This window comes from Phoxinus phoxinus, assembly GCF_949152265.1.
Source record: "Phoxinus phoxinus genome assembly, chromosome: 22".
NCBI classification, from domain to species: domain Eukaryota; kingdom Metazoa; phylum Chordata; class Actinopteri; order Cypriniformes; family Leuciscidae; genus Phoxinus; species Phoxinus phoxinus.
The window spans coordinates 24,428,931-24,443,689 of record NC_136897.1 but is presented as its reverse complement, the minus strand read 5'-3'; the positions used below and the strand labels follow the sequence as shown (position 1 = coordinate 24,443,689).

General features: G+C 42.6%; 1 protein-coding gene across 1 annotated transcript in view; it reads right to left on the bottom strand.

Moving 5' to 3' along the window:
• The window catches only part of LOC306990858 (uncharacterized protein), a 51,336-nt gene that overhangs the window by 9,010 nt on the left and 27,567 nt on the right, over positions 1-14,759 (bottom strand). The window lies entirely within an intron of this gene.

Below are 14,759 nucleotides of genomic sequence, written 5' to 3'. Positions count from 1 at the left end.
TGTGTATAAATAAATAAACTTACATTCAATCACGCACATTAACACCTGAGGTAATGACGGAGCGAACGGCTGGTGAAAGTGATAGTAAACTCAATAGCGGAATAGCGGAAACTAACGTTGCTAAGCAGCGGACACAGCAAAACGTTTCATAATAAAAGTCCTTCTTGTATACTCTTATATAGGGAATTTAGAACAGCCGCCCCCAGATTAGCATAGCTAATATGTATAAAGATAAACTCCCTAGTCCTTGGAGTCGGTGTCACCTCCACCCGGAAGTGCTGGAAGTCTGACTAGTTTGGCCACAGGTCGTAGGTATAAGCGGCCATTGACCTTAATTTGAGCTGACCGAATGTGTCCATCATCACTGGTAATTAACTTGACAACCCTACCAGTTGGCCATTGAGCTCTGGGAAGCTGCGGATCCATAATCATTACCACCGTGTCCTCAGTTAAATCCTGGGTTTCTCGCTGCCACTTCTGGCGAGTCTGGAGGCTTGGAAGGTAATGTCGGATGTAGTATGACCAGAAATGATCCACAACGGTCTGAGAATGTCGCCAACGGCGCTTGGAAAGCGGTTCGGGAGTGTAGATCACCTGGGGAAGTGAGGCATCTCGCCGCCCCATGAGAAGCATGTTGGGAGTAACCGGATCTATGTCTGCAACATCGGATGAGACGTATCCCAGTGGCTTACTGTTGAGAATGCCCTCTACTTCAATCAGTACTGTACGTAGTACTTCCTCTGGCACTGACTGGCTCCCGATAACTACACGCAGGGCAGACTTTACAGATCGAATCTCCCTTTCCCATGCACCTCCGAAGTGTGGTGCGGCAGGAGGATTCATTTTAAAGTTGATCTGATGACTAGCCAACAACTCTTGCAGTTTAGGTTCCATTACTTTGAAAGCTTCCCTTAGCTCGGTCTCAGCTCCTCGGAAATTGGTCCCCTGATCCGAGAGGATTTCGGATGGGGTGCCTCTGCGGACTATGAAGCGTCTAAGTGCCAACAAAAATGCATCCGTATCAATGCTGTTAAGGAGGTCGAGATGAATGCATCTGGTTGTCAAGCACTTGAAGATGACTCCCCATCTCTTTTCAGTGCGACGGCCAATCTTCACAGTGAAGGGCCCAAAGCAGTCAACCCCAGTTGAGAAAAAAGGCGGTTGGTACAGTCGCAGGCGAGCTAAAGGTAAGTCAGCCATGATAGGCACAGTCGGCTTGGCTCTCCACTTCTGGCACTCCACACACTCTCTCTGATGTTGCCTTATTGCTTGTCTGCCTCTCAGGATCCAGTATTGGCGACGGAGTTCCGCAAAAACCCTGTCAGGTCCTGGATGGAGAAGGCGTTCATCAAAGTGCTTTATGAGAAGTTTAGTCACCTTATGGTGCGGGTGTAAAACCACTGGGTGGATCTCTGTATGACTTAAGCCATCTAGTTTCCGCAGTCTTCCTCCCACACGAATCAGTCCTAGTGTGCAATCCAACTCTGGTGCAAGTGTGTTCAGACGGCTGGATGCAGGCACAGGTTTCGCTGCCTTCAAGGCCTTAAGTTCCTCTGAGAAGGTCTCCTCCTGACATCGACTCAATATTAGTGTTTCCGCACTCCGGTAATCAGGTTGTTGTATGCTCATGTCTTGGGAAGCCGCCCCGTGAAGAAACTGGTAAGTAGCATCAATCAAGTCCTTCCAGGAAGTGTGATGGGATGCATCAGGAATGCCAGAACCTTGATCATTCACAACTAAACCACAGAAGACAACCTTTTTCGTCTCTGATATGTCATTCTGGGCCTCCATCTGAGGTGTAACTGGCCAGTGATCTGATGGTTCACGAAGGAATTTTGGCCCCTGACTCCACCTGCTTGGGTTCGCCAGCTCTGTAAGTGTTTTACCTCTAGTAATATCATCCGCAGGGTTATTAGGGGAATCCACATACCTCCATGAGTGAAGCTCTGTCAATTCTTGGATCTCTGCCACTCTTGTCCCAACAAAGACTTTATATCTACAAGACTCGGACTGTATCCAAGTCAGGACAGTCGTAGAGTCAGTCCATAATGTCACTTCCTCTATGGGGATAGTCAGTTCCTGGCTGAGGAAATTGGCGAGCTGGGCACTGGTCAGAGCTGCGCAGAGTTCGAGACGTGGGATTGACAGCTGTCGTTTGGGGGCTACCCTAGAGCGGGCCATGACAAAGGAGGTATGGGTCTCTCCATGCTGCTCCACAAGGAGGTAAGCAACTGATCCATAAGCCACCTCTGATGCATCACCAAACACATGCAAGTTAAATTTTGATGTCTCCACATCAAAGTTGGAAGGGATGTAGCATCTGTCAAGCTTGATCTTGCCGAGGTCAGGCAACTCCTCCTCCCATATTTTCCACTTCGCTAGCAAATCTATGGGAAGGTTAGGATCATCCCAATTCCTTGGTTTGGCCCAAAGCTTTTGGACAAGAATCTTGGCCCGTGTCGTAAAGGGAATGATAAACCCTAGGGGGTCATATTGTGACGCCAAGACCTTGTAAATGTGTCTCATCGTTGGAGGGTGCTCTACCATGGCACGATGACGGTAGCCCAGTTGATCCTCTAGACAGCGCCACATCAAACCCAGAGCTGGTTCCAAAGGATCCAAATTATACTGTTGGAACCACAGTTCAATGCTCTCTGATCGAGCCGTCGATGGTAAATGCTGAACGACTGAAGGTACGTTAGAAGCCCACTGTCTTATTTCGAAGCCCCCTGAGGCTAAAAGAGGTCTCATCTTGTCGATCAGTTGCTTAGCTTCCGTAGCAGTGGGAAGACTTTGTAGACAATCGTCTACGTAAAAGCTTCGCTCTATAGACTGCAGTACTTCTTCATTTCCAGGCTGCTGGCTGCGAGCATGTGTCTGTAGAGCAAAGGTAGCGCAGCAGGGACTGCAGGTCGTCCCAAAAGGCAAGACTTGCCACTCATAGACGTCGGGCGGATCCTCCTTACGCATGTTCCTCCAGATAAACCTCAACAGGGATTTGTCTTTGGGTAGGAGTCTCACCTGGTGAAACATGCCGCGTATATCACCACTAATGGCAACCGGATACTGCCGAAATCGAAGGAGAACTCCCATCAGTGAGGCACCAAGGCTGGGACCAGGAAGCAGCTGCTGATTGAGGGAGATACCCAGATGCACGAAGGAGCAGTTAAAAACCAGCCGGTCTTTACCATTGTGGTGGACAAGGTGGTGTGGTATGAACCATGACTCCTCATCGGGCTGCAGATTCTCTGGTGGTACTTTACTTTACTTTACTTTATTGGTTTATAGTAATGTGGACAACCTCTTTTAATGAAAAGAGCAGCTTTAGCCTCTACGGCTAATTTCCAGCTGTAGTCCCCAGCCAGTTGTTAATTGGCATACATCAATAAATACATTTCAATTAAAACAAGGCTTAAGCAAAAGCTTACAAAATTGAGACAGACAAGCAAGTGGTACAAAATTGAGACAGACAAGCAAGCACAAATTACAGAGACATAAAAGCAGGTCAAGCAATAAAAGAGAAAATTGACACAAAAGAGAATCATGCAAAGGCCACATGAAACACATATAGGACATAGCATTGAAACAGTCAGCAGAGATCAAGTGGCAGAAGCATGATCATGTCACATCTAGTGCGCACATCACATCTAGCATATTAATGTGTGCAGGGGTAATTGTCGATTAGCCAATTTTTAAGGTGTACAGTAAAAGTCGAATACATATGTATGTTTTTAATTGTAATGGGCAATGAGTTCCAGTTATGTATTGCAGTAAATGAAAATGATAATTGACCAAATGTACTTTTTCTGAATGGGATTACTAGATCGCCACGTGTGGTGCTTCTGGTATTATGACTGCTGTTATTGCGTTGGATTATAAATGAATTGAAAGGAGGCGGAGCGGTATTATGTAAAATTTTGTAAACCAGACAAATATTTTTGAATTTAATTACATTAACAACATACCCTGAATCAAGGAGTTTCTGTATTTCAGCTTCATACACCTGAGCTTTCTTGGGGTCTTTGCTGAGATGCTTCTCAGTGTTCCTGAGGCGGGACAAGACTGACTCCTTGGTTCCTCTCAAAGGTGGGCCATCCCTTGCACGAAGGAGTGGAGTAGCGTAACGCCAGATGTCATTAACTTCTACACGTTGTGTTCCAGTCTCCAGCATATTCACGGCCGCCTGATCCTGTTTTGATCGTGTTACCAGCTTTTCACTGCGGTATGGGAGGACGTCCAGTTGCCACAGCCGCTCAACATGTTGGTAAACAGGATCTCGAATTGGCGTAAGGGAAGTGAATAGGCATTGTGATGACGGTACCTGATGTGGGAGAAGTCCATCTGGTCCCTGGAGAACCCATCCAAGCTGTGTGCGTACCGCTGCCGGTCCCCCGACTGGTCCTAGTCTGATGGGCTCCTTAGCTGTGATCAGGTTTGGGTAGTCAGACCCAATTAGGAGAAGGGGCTGCACCTTATCAAAGGATGGAAGATGAATCCCTCTGAGGTGGTAATAGCATCGCTGAAGCCTCTTAATAGGATAACTTTGCTCAGTTAACGTGAGGAGAGGAGCAGTAAACACATTTGTGAGGCTGTACTTCTCATTTGGACTTGACTGTGTGGAAAGCAGCAGATCAATTGACTGTCCCTTCAAATCTGTGACATCATGTCGGATGGTGCGAAGGGCCATAATCTCTTCTCTACCCACAAGTCCTAGCTGTTGAACTGCTGCTGGAAGAACAATACTCCGTTGGGCCCCATCATCCAGGATAGCATATGTTGGTACAGACCTCTTTCCTTTCCACAGCAGCACTGGGACGACTTTCAGGTAAACACGTCCTGTGGAGCTGGGGGAAGTCAGATATGCTCGATCGGCAGACATCGTAAGTAATACAAGGTTGGGACCTTCCTTGGCGATGGAATGCAGGACACCGAGGTGTATCTTACCACATTCTCTACAAGGCTTCTTTAGCGTACATTCCTCACATTTATGACTTGTACGACCACATTTCCAACATCTCTTTCCGTCCTTTATCCACTTGAGAATCTGTTCAGTTGAACGCTCAGTGATTTCAGTGCACTGCGACAAGTAGTGCTCTTGACTTTTGCAGAACAGACACAGACGTTTAAGTTTTCTGACAAATTGCTGACCATAAGCGGGCTCTGGATGAACTTGATGTACTGTACTGACCTCTTTGGGTTGGTCGCTGCCATGATAAACTGCAGTGAGTCGAGTTTGGGCCTTCGGAATGGGTTGACGTTCTCTATGAGCTTGAACTCTCTCCGTCTGGTAGCGCTGTACCATTTTAGATGACAGACGTTGAGCCTCTGCCTTCACTTTCAACCAATCAGCGAGGTCATGGAGGTTATACGGGTTGAGGCTGGCAGTACTTAGTCTGCCTCTTAACTGGAGGTGCTCAATGAAACTATCTCTGTAATGCTTGGGTAGCTTACTGAGTAGTCTGTCGACATGCCACGTGCAAGTGAGTTCCCGTCCTTGTGGCCCCTCAAGTGACATCAACATGCCTACTAACAAGTCAACATTGAGTGCAAAACTCTGGAAAGCCTTTGCATCCCCCGCTCTAATGTCAGGCGAATTCAACAGGGATGCAATTTCACTTTGTGCCAGCTGATGAGGTTGGCCATACTGTCGTTGCAATGCTGTCATAGCTGCTGCATAGGGCGCAGGATGATGTCGGCATGCTTGAGCTATCAGCCTTGCTTCCTCCAGAACTAACTATTCCATCAGCACCCTGTATTTATAATGTTCAGTAAGCTCAGTGTGAGGATTGAGGAGATTATCCAAAGCCATCTTCAGATCCGTAAACTCTCTCTCACTATCATTCACAAGCTTCGGTAATTTCGGGATTGGAACTGGCTGGAGGGGAAGTGTTGTAGGTATTGGCTGATAAACAGGAGTTGGAGGTGGTGGCGGATACATCACTGGAGAGTCATACCAGGTCTTTCCTGGAATATGTGTAGCAGGCTGAGTGACATAATACCCTGGGAATGATGATGGAGGTCGATTAGGGTCTGGCATGGTGAATGATTGCCGTTGTGGTTGGCATGGCACAGCAGTCTGTAACTGATAGACAGGTGGCACAGAAGTTGTGTAGGCTGTTGTAACTAGAGGCCGCTTCACCGATGTAACAGTACGTGGCAATGATGATGTAAGCTGATATGAAGGACGAAAATCTGGTGTGCTGGATAAAGTTTGCTGATGCAGCGTTACATGTGATGCAGGTTGATGCGAAACACCAAAGTATGCCGAAGTCGTACCATATGTGGCATTAGTCATAGTTTGTGTCATGTGCCATGGGGTTGACTGTTGAGAAATGTCTCTAGTAGCCACAGCAGCTTGGAATGACTGGCTGGCATACTGGACTGGTATAGGTGGCGCTGCAGTAACTTTCAGCCTGACCACAGGCGGTGAAATAGCTCTAGCCTGTTCTTCATCTCGAAGTGAAGGTGAAACAGAACCAGTGCTGAGTAACTCACATGCGGATGGACTGTGATCTTCTTTTTGAGCTACCGGCAAACTAGAATGACTAAAGGATCTCTCAGCATCTAGCGGTCTATCAAAAACACCAGATCCATTATCCACGCTGCCCATATGACATGTAGCTTGACCTGCTCCATACTGCACCAGAGATAACTCACTCATGAGAAGCTGATCCACAGTCGAGACTGGCTCGGCCTGTCCACTGAGGTTTAGCTGGGCTGTTGGGTGATACATCGTTGGCTGGTGGTATGAACTGTCGTACAGCGCATGGTCTGGTATGAGAGATTTAGGTAATGTAATGTCATAAGCTTGCAGACGTGTTGAGAGCTGACGTGCTCTTGCCTGTGGTCGAACAGGATTTGTGGTATCAGGAGAGTAATGTTGACTCTGTTGCTCCATATCACCGTAATGAGTATAGCAATCCGGCTCGAAGGACCAAATGTTGCGGACTGTGGGTTTATATATAGGTAGGTGAATGCTCATCCACTACGGGGCTCCGGTAAGAAGCGTGACAGGAGACAGGGAACTGTTAAACTCTTTATCGTTTGAATGTTCACACACATTGGCATCATCCAGCTTTACTATACAAGGTATTAAATGTGGTTTTTCTGGAATAAACAGAATAAAGACATGCATCAGTGTATTTCTAATAGCTTTAAGTTACACCAACATAACCAGCAACTCACTACTGACACGTTATATATATATATATAAACCAACGTAACATAGGATTAACAGCTGCGACCATATACACGTGAATCACTGTATAAAACTCTCATATTATGATGTTGCTCACAATGTAAAGTTCGGTTGCACTAGCTGAATATTTGAATACAACAACGTAACAAACATAAATCACTTATAACTGTGTATAAATAAATAAACTTACATTCAATCACGCACATTAACACCTGAGGTAATGACGGAGCGAACGGCTGGTGAAAGTGATAGTAAACTCAATAGCGGAATAGCGGAAACTAACGTTGCTAAGCAGCGGACACAGCAAAACGTTTCATAATAAAAGTCCTTCTTGTATACTCTTATATAGGGAATTTAGAACAATTGTTCTGTACGTTTCCCAAAAGCATCAATGGTTTCTTATGATACTTTTGGGAAACGCAGCCCTGTTTGAATGCCGGCAGTGTATGAACGCTCTCAGTGATTGATTGGTTCTGACTTGCAGCATTTGCGTGTGTTCAGATGAGCAGGAAAATATTTCTACTACACAATTATTCACTAACATAGGTTATTCATCCAATTCAATGCATATTGTACGCATTAAATTTCTTGTCAAATAAACAAAACAACGGATAAAAAAAAACACTGTAGTATCGATATTTTTATATGAGTATCGATACTTTCGATACTCGACGTCAGTATCGATATATCGATACTTCGTATCGATTCGCCCATCACTACTCCGCAGCATCACTCACAGACAAGCATGTGCCCGCTCTCCGACGACAGTTTCAGAATAGAATGTCGTCCCATTGACAGGTCGATTGCAAATTACAATCCACATTACAGACAGAGGTTGATCCACGAAATGAGTATTTTGGTCATTTGTTTTTGTATTTATGTCAGTAATGTTTTGCTCCTGGTCTTCTAATAGTGCTAACAACTTGTGCAATTTCACATAGAGGCAGGCATATTTATATTTTTAAGGCCAGTTATTTCATGGATCCAGGATACTATGATCCTGATAAAGTTCCCTTAGCCTCTGGAATTAAAATATCCCCCCCATCATCACATACGTACCCTTCACCATACCTGGAGATTGGCATGGTTTTATTTCAGTTCGCCTAATAGCTGGTTTGATTTGCATTGAGAGATAATCTTATGGAAACTACCCCATGCCAATCTCCAGGTATGGTGACGTGTGTGTGATGATGGGGGGGGGATATTTTAATTCCAGAGGCTAAGGGAAGTTTATCAGGATCATAGTATCCTGGATCCATGAAATAACTGGCTTTTATAAATAAAAATCTGCCGCCTCTATGGGGATTTAACATAGGGGTATCCTGACTTATGCACCCTGTATTTTAAGGAAGAACATTTATTTATTTACAATACATTATTCATTCACAAAGACAATTGGTGTCCTTAAAGGTTGGAGTTTTCCTATTTATTTTTTAATTAAGGCATTAAGATCAATTTCCAAAAAAATATATATATTTTTTTTTTTCTCTTTTTAGGCAACTTTAGCATGGGTGTCCATACTTATTCACATCACTGTGTGTATAACATACATCATATTTCTAATATTTTAATGAGACCATATTAACATTATACATAATAAAAAGTTAATATACTATAAATTATCTAAATGAGTTCTAATCTAAATGAATAGGCTACCTTAGTATAGTAGGTTACAAGGCACACTCTAATAAATATTTGCTTTTCACTACTCCCATAGTGTATGATTGCAGAAAAATATATGTTTGAAAATTGATGGAACAACAGATTTTGTGTGAAAATAAATCATAAAGGTGGTTTGTTTAAAAATCGTATTAATGTATGAGGTGGCAAGGAGGTACACACAGGGTAAAACCAGCACGGTACAGTATTGATACAAATACTTTAGCTAAATTAATATGCTTTTAATAATTGCCAAAGTTGATACTTGTTCAAAACAATCACTTTATCAAAGTTTATACTATGTTTTGGGTTATTTTGATAAATTAAATAATAAATGTTTGTTCAATAAATATACTGTCATCAAAATTTTCATTTGAAAAATACAGAAACAAGATTTTTGAGATCTTAGTATTTAAATTGCTACATAAGTCTAAAACGTTTTAAAAAAGATAAAATATTAGATCAAATTAGCACAGAATCAACTTTGCCGCGATCAAGTCAAGGATCAGCCAAATTTCCAAGTCCATCATCAAAAGCGTTAATGAAGAAAAGTGCTGAGCTGAATTTGTGCCATCGAGTGGTCTAAAAGATACTGCCTCAGTCAAACTCCTTATAGTGCCCCCTTTTTTGGTTTAAGCCACTGCCCCTCAAAATGTCTGTGCACGGCCCTGGCTGCACCTGTGCAGGTGATTAAGAGAGAGGCTCCAACAGACAATGGGACAGCTGGGAGATGTAGTTCAGTATTCAGGAGAGGGAGTTATTTGACGACCAGAGCGAGACACTGATGAGGAGTGATCTATGACACACTGCAAAAACATCCTGTCATTATTACAAAGCTGTGGTTGCCATTAATCTGTAAAAATGCAGTAAAATACAACAACACACATTTAAACAGTAAATCCAACAGCTCTTTTCTGCTGAATTAGCAAGGTCACACTGCTACTAAAATCTTCTAATTTTTAATTTTGTACTTTTAACATATACCGACACCCACCATAATAACACTAGCAGTAAAGAGAAAGTCACATGATTTAAAGTTCATCACAAGTAGCTTTTCCATAAGCTGAGGTAAATACTAACATATAGAAGGTGAACGCAGTGTCATGCACACGACACTAAATTAATGCAACAAACATTAAACAACATAAGATTTAACATAAAACCCTGATGTCCTTAACTAATAACAAAAAACTGAGAAGAAACATAATTATTAAAATTGAAAAACATCAATTGTGAAGCGTCACACAGAGAATGTCAGTTTATGGCTATTCACTGTAAATTATAAGATGATTTTCTCCCAAAATCAAAACCAAGATGCCATGGCCTGCTGATCAGTAGGCCTATATGAATTCAGTTGCTATGTTGAGTTATATGTTCTCATTAATCATATATTGTATGTTATATTATGCTACCTACTGTTGTATGCCAAAAATGTGCAAGAGTTCATTGTGCGCATGTGTGAACAAACAAAGGACTTTTATTTTGACACAAGTTCGGAACTCTGTTTTTAGACAGAAAGTGTTGCTGCTCCCTCGGGTACTGATGCGATGTTATACCAGTGCGTTGAGATGTAAACCTACAAATAAACAACATCAAAGAAGTTATATCTGGATTATTCTTTAATGGATGGATGACAACAACATATTGCATTTAGACATGACGGAGAGAAATGAAAACTTAACAGGTTATGGGCCCAGGCGCGCCAATGCTACAGGAGGAAGATGGCAGAGGCTAGTCTTCGACGGAGATCTGAGAATAATTGGTTTAAAAGAAACTATACTGTCTACCGGGGATGTAGACGAGGAAAAGAATGAGGAGTGCTACGCTGAACTAATCCAATTTCTCGACGATAAAAGCTTGTCACTGGTGATGCGAGAAGCGGCTGATGACGGCAGGAAAGCTCTGCAAATACTTCGAAGTCACTACGCCAGTCAGGGTAAGCCTAGAATTATCGCCCTATACACTGAACTAACTTCGTTAAAGAAGGAATCTGACGAGACGATAACAGACTACATTATCCGAGCTGAGAAAGCGGTGACTTCCCTAAGAAACGCAAAAGAAGTAATAAGTGACGGACTGATAATAGCTATGATCCTAAAGGGCCTGCCAGATTCCTACAAACCTTTCGCCATCCATACTACACAGAGTAGTGAAGAATTGACTTTCACCCAGTTCAAAAGCAAACTAAGAAGCTATGAAGAAACAGAAAAATTTGATGATAAATCCAAATCTGACAATGTGATGAAAGTGCACATAGCATCCGTGACCTGCTACGTATGTGGAAACCGCGGTCATATTGCGCGCGATTGCCGCCAAAAAGGCGTACCTAAGTGGTGCAGCTACCATAGAAGTTCAACACACAGTGATGAGACATGCCGCCGGAGAAAGGACGGGCACAAAGATGAAGCAAAACAGGCTGCAGAAAAACAAGAGGAAAATGAGAATGAACAAACATTTGTGTTCAAAGTCAGTCAAACATTTCTTCCAGACAATAATACGAAAAATGGACTAATGGTTGACTGTGGAGCAACATCACACATATTAACAGAGAAGAACAATTTCACGAAATTTGACGAGAGTTTCGACCCAAAGTCACACTACATGGAGCTGGCGGATGGAGCCAGGATGAACAACGTGGCATTAAAGCGGGGCGACGCAGAGGTGTTACTGCTGGACGTGGAAGGGAAACGCGTCAGGATCACTCTAAAGAAGGCCTTGTTCATACCATCATACCCACAGAGCATCATCTCCGTTCAAGCTGCTACAACAGATGGGGCCAGGGTGATCTTCCAGGAAGGACAGAATGAACTGATAAGCAAGGATGGGGATGTGTTCCGCATAGAAGAGCATGAGAGACTGTACTATCTGAAAACGGTAAATAACAACAAACATTGTGTTGATGCATCAGTTACTGATATTATGTCCAGGGACAAAGTAAGTCTAACTTGTGATGTTAAAACATGGCATGAGATCATGGGACATTGTAATGTTAGTGATGTGTTGAAATTACCTGAAGTGGTAGAGGGTATGGAAATCACAGGTAATACCAAACTAGACTGTAATGTTTGTACTGAGGGAAAGTTCATCAATAGCAGAAATAGGAAAACTGACACAAAAGCTAGCGAGGCCCTAGAGTTGGTACACACTGACTTAGCAGGTCCCATTGAACCAACTTCTCAAGATGGATATAAGTATGCAATTTCATTCACAGATGATTTTTCAGGGGCAGTATCTGTTTACTTCCTTAAGAAAAAGAGTGACACTACTCAAGCGACAGAGAAGTTCCTTGCAGACAGTGCACCATACGGTAGAGTCAAATGCATAAGATCAGACAATGGCACAGAATACACAGGCAATGCATTTCAGTCACTTTTACGAGAAAAGGGCATAAGACATGATACATCATCTCCATACTCTCCTCATCAAAATGGTACCGCTGAGAGACAATGGCGAACCATCTTTGAAATGGGAAGGTGTCTGCTAATAGAGAAGGGATTACCAAAGGTTCTGTGGCCTTATGCTGTCCAAACTGCAACTCATATCCGAAACAGATGCTATAATGACAGAATTAAGAATACTCCATACTTCATGTTGACAGGAAGAAAGCCAGACATTTCTAAAATGTGGGTTTTTGGATCAGAATGCTATGCGTACAACCACAATCATAAGAAATTGGACCCTAGATGTGAGAAGGGAATATTTGTGGGGTATAGTAAAAATAGCCCAGCTTATCTGGTATACAATCCACAGACAGCGAAAGTGTCAAAACATAGATTGGTGAAATTCATTAGGAAGAGCAGTGCTGAACTGCAGACACAAACCGATGAAGATTACTTAGAAATCCAAGGCTACAGAGACAGGACACAGGATAGTGAGAACAGTAGTGATGCCCCACAAAGTGAGGAAAACACAGAGAACCGGGTCCTAGATGGAGACATGGAGAGTATTGATACAGACAATACAGAGGTGTCAGAACATGATGGAACTATGGAAAAAGTAGACACAGACGACAACAAAAACAGTACAGGTTTAACAACCACGGCTAGTCAAAAACAGTACCACTCGAAAAGAGAAAAGAGAGCCCCAAAGTATTTACAAGATTACGTGACATACTCCGAAGATGATGTAACCAACGTGAGTGTTGATTATTGTTACAGGGCAGTATGTGGAGTCCCTCAAACCTATAGAGAGGCCCTTATGTCACCTGAGGCTCCCGGATGGGAATATGCTATGAAGGAAGAGATGGACTCACTTAAAGAAAATGACACATTTGAATTGACAACTCTACCAGAGGGCAGAAAGACAGTAGGGGGAAGATGGGTATATGCCCTTAAAGAAAATGCAGAAGCAGGAAAAATCTTCAAAGCTAGGTATGTTGCAAAGGGATACAGCCAAACTGAAGGCATAGACTACCATGAAACATTTGCTCCTACAGCAAATCTCACCTCAATACGAGCATTAATGCAAATAGCTGCTCAGAACAACTTCTTAGTTCATCAGATGGATGTTAAAACAGCATATTTACATGCTCCAATAGAGGAAGACATATACTTAGAACAACCAGAGGGTTTTGAAGAGACATCTGACATAGGAGACAAGTTAGTATGCAAGTTGAAAAAATCTCTGTATGGTCTAAAACAGTCTGGAAGAAACTGGTACGAACTTTTAAATGATCATTTGGAACAAAACAACTTTGAGAGAAATCAGTCTGATCACTGTGTGTATAGAAAACAGATTGAAAATGAGACAATCATAGTGATCATCTGGGTAGATGATTTGATAATTGCAGCAAGCAGTGAGGATCAGCTCAACAGTTTTAAAGAAATAATGAAGTCCAAATTTAACATGAAGGATCTAGGGAAAATATCTTATTTTTTGGGGATTCAGTTTGAGCAAAAAGAGGGAGAAATTAAAATGAATCAGAAAAGGTACACTGCCAAAATGCTTGAAAGGTTTGGAATGTCAAACTGTAAACCAAAAGCTACCCCAAGTGAGTTAAAAGTGGAGTGTAATAGAAATGAGGAAGAAAACAACAACGAGATTGAGAATCCCAAAGAATACCGTGAACTTGTTGGAAGCTTGATCTATGCAATGACCTGTACCAGACCAGACATTAGCTGGATAGTCAGTAAACTGTCACAAACCCTTGCAAAGCCCAAAACACATGACTTAGTAGCTGCTAAACATGTTCTGAGATACCTAAAAGGTACAGCTGATTACGAGCTGTGTTTCAAGAAAACAGACAAGACTTTAAGTCTAATAGCATTCAGTGATTCTGACTGGGCATCTTCTGTAGAAGATAGGCGTAGCACCTCCGGATACTGTTTCAGCCTGACAGAACAAGGACCCGCTATTTCATGGAAGTCTAAGAAACAGCCGACAGTGGCACTGTCGACCTGTGAAGCTGAATACATTGGTCTAGCAAACACTACTCAGGAAAGCATGTACCTAATTCAACTGCTAAATGGCATGGACAGTAGTGTTTACACTTGCACCACGATGTATGGTGATAATCAGGGTGCCATTGCACTGAGTAGAAATCCAGTGAATAGATCCAGATCTAAACACATTGATGTGAAATATCACTTTATTCGTGATGCTGTCAGTAAGGGAAGAATACATATTGTGTACTGCCCAACAGAAGACATGGTGGCAGACATTTTGACAAAATCTGTATCAAAAATTAAAATTCTAAAGTTCAAAGGTTTTCTGTTTGGGAACTAAAAATGTGTGATGACATTGTACATGGGTTAAGATGATGAGAACAAGTGGGGGTGTTGAGTTATATGTTCTCATTAATCATATATTGTATGTTATATTATGCTACCTACTGTTGTATGCCAAAAATGTGCAAGAGTTCATTGTGCGCATGTGTGAACAAACAAAGGACTTTTATTTTGAC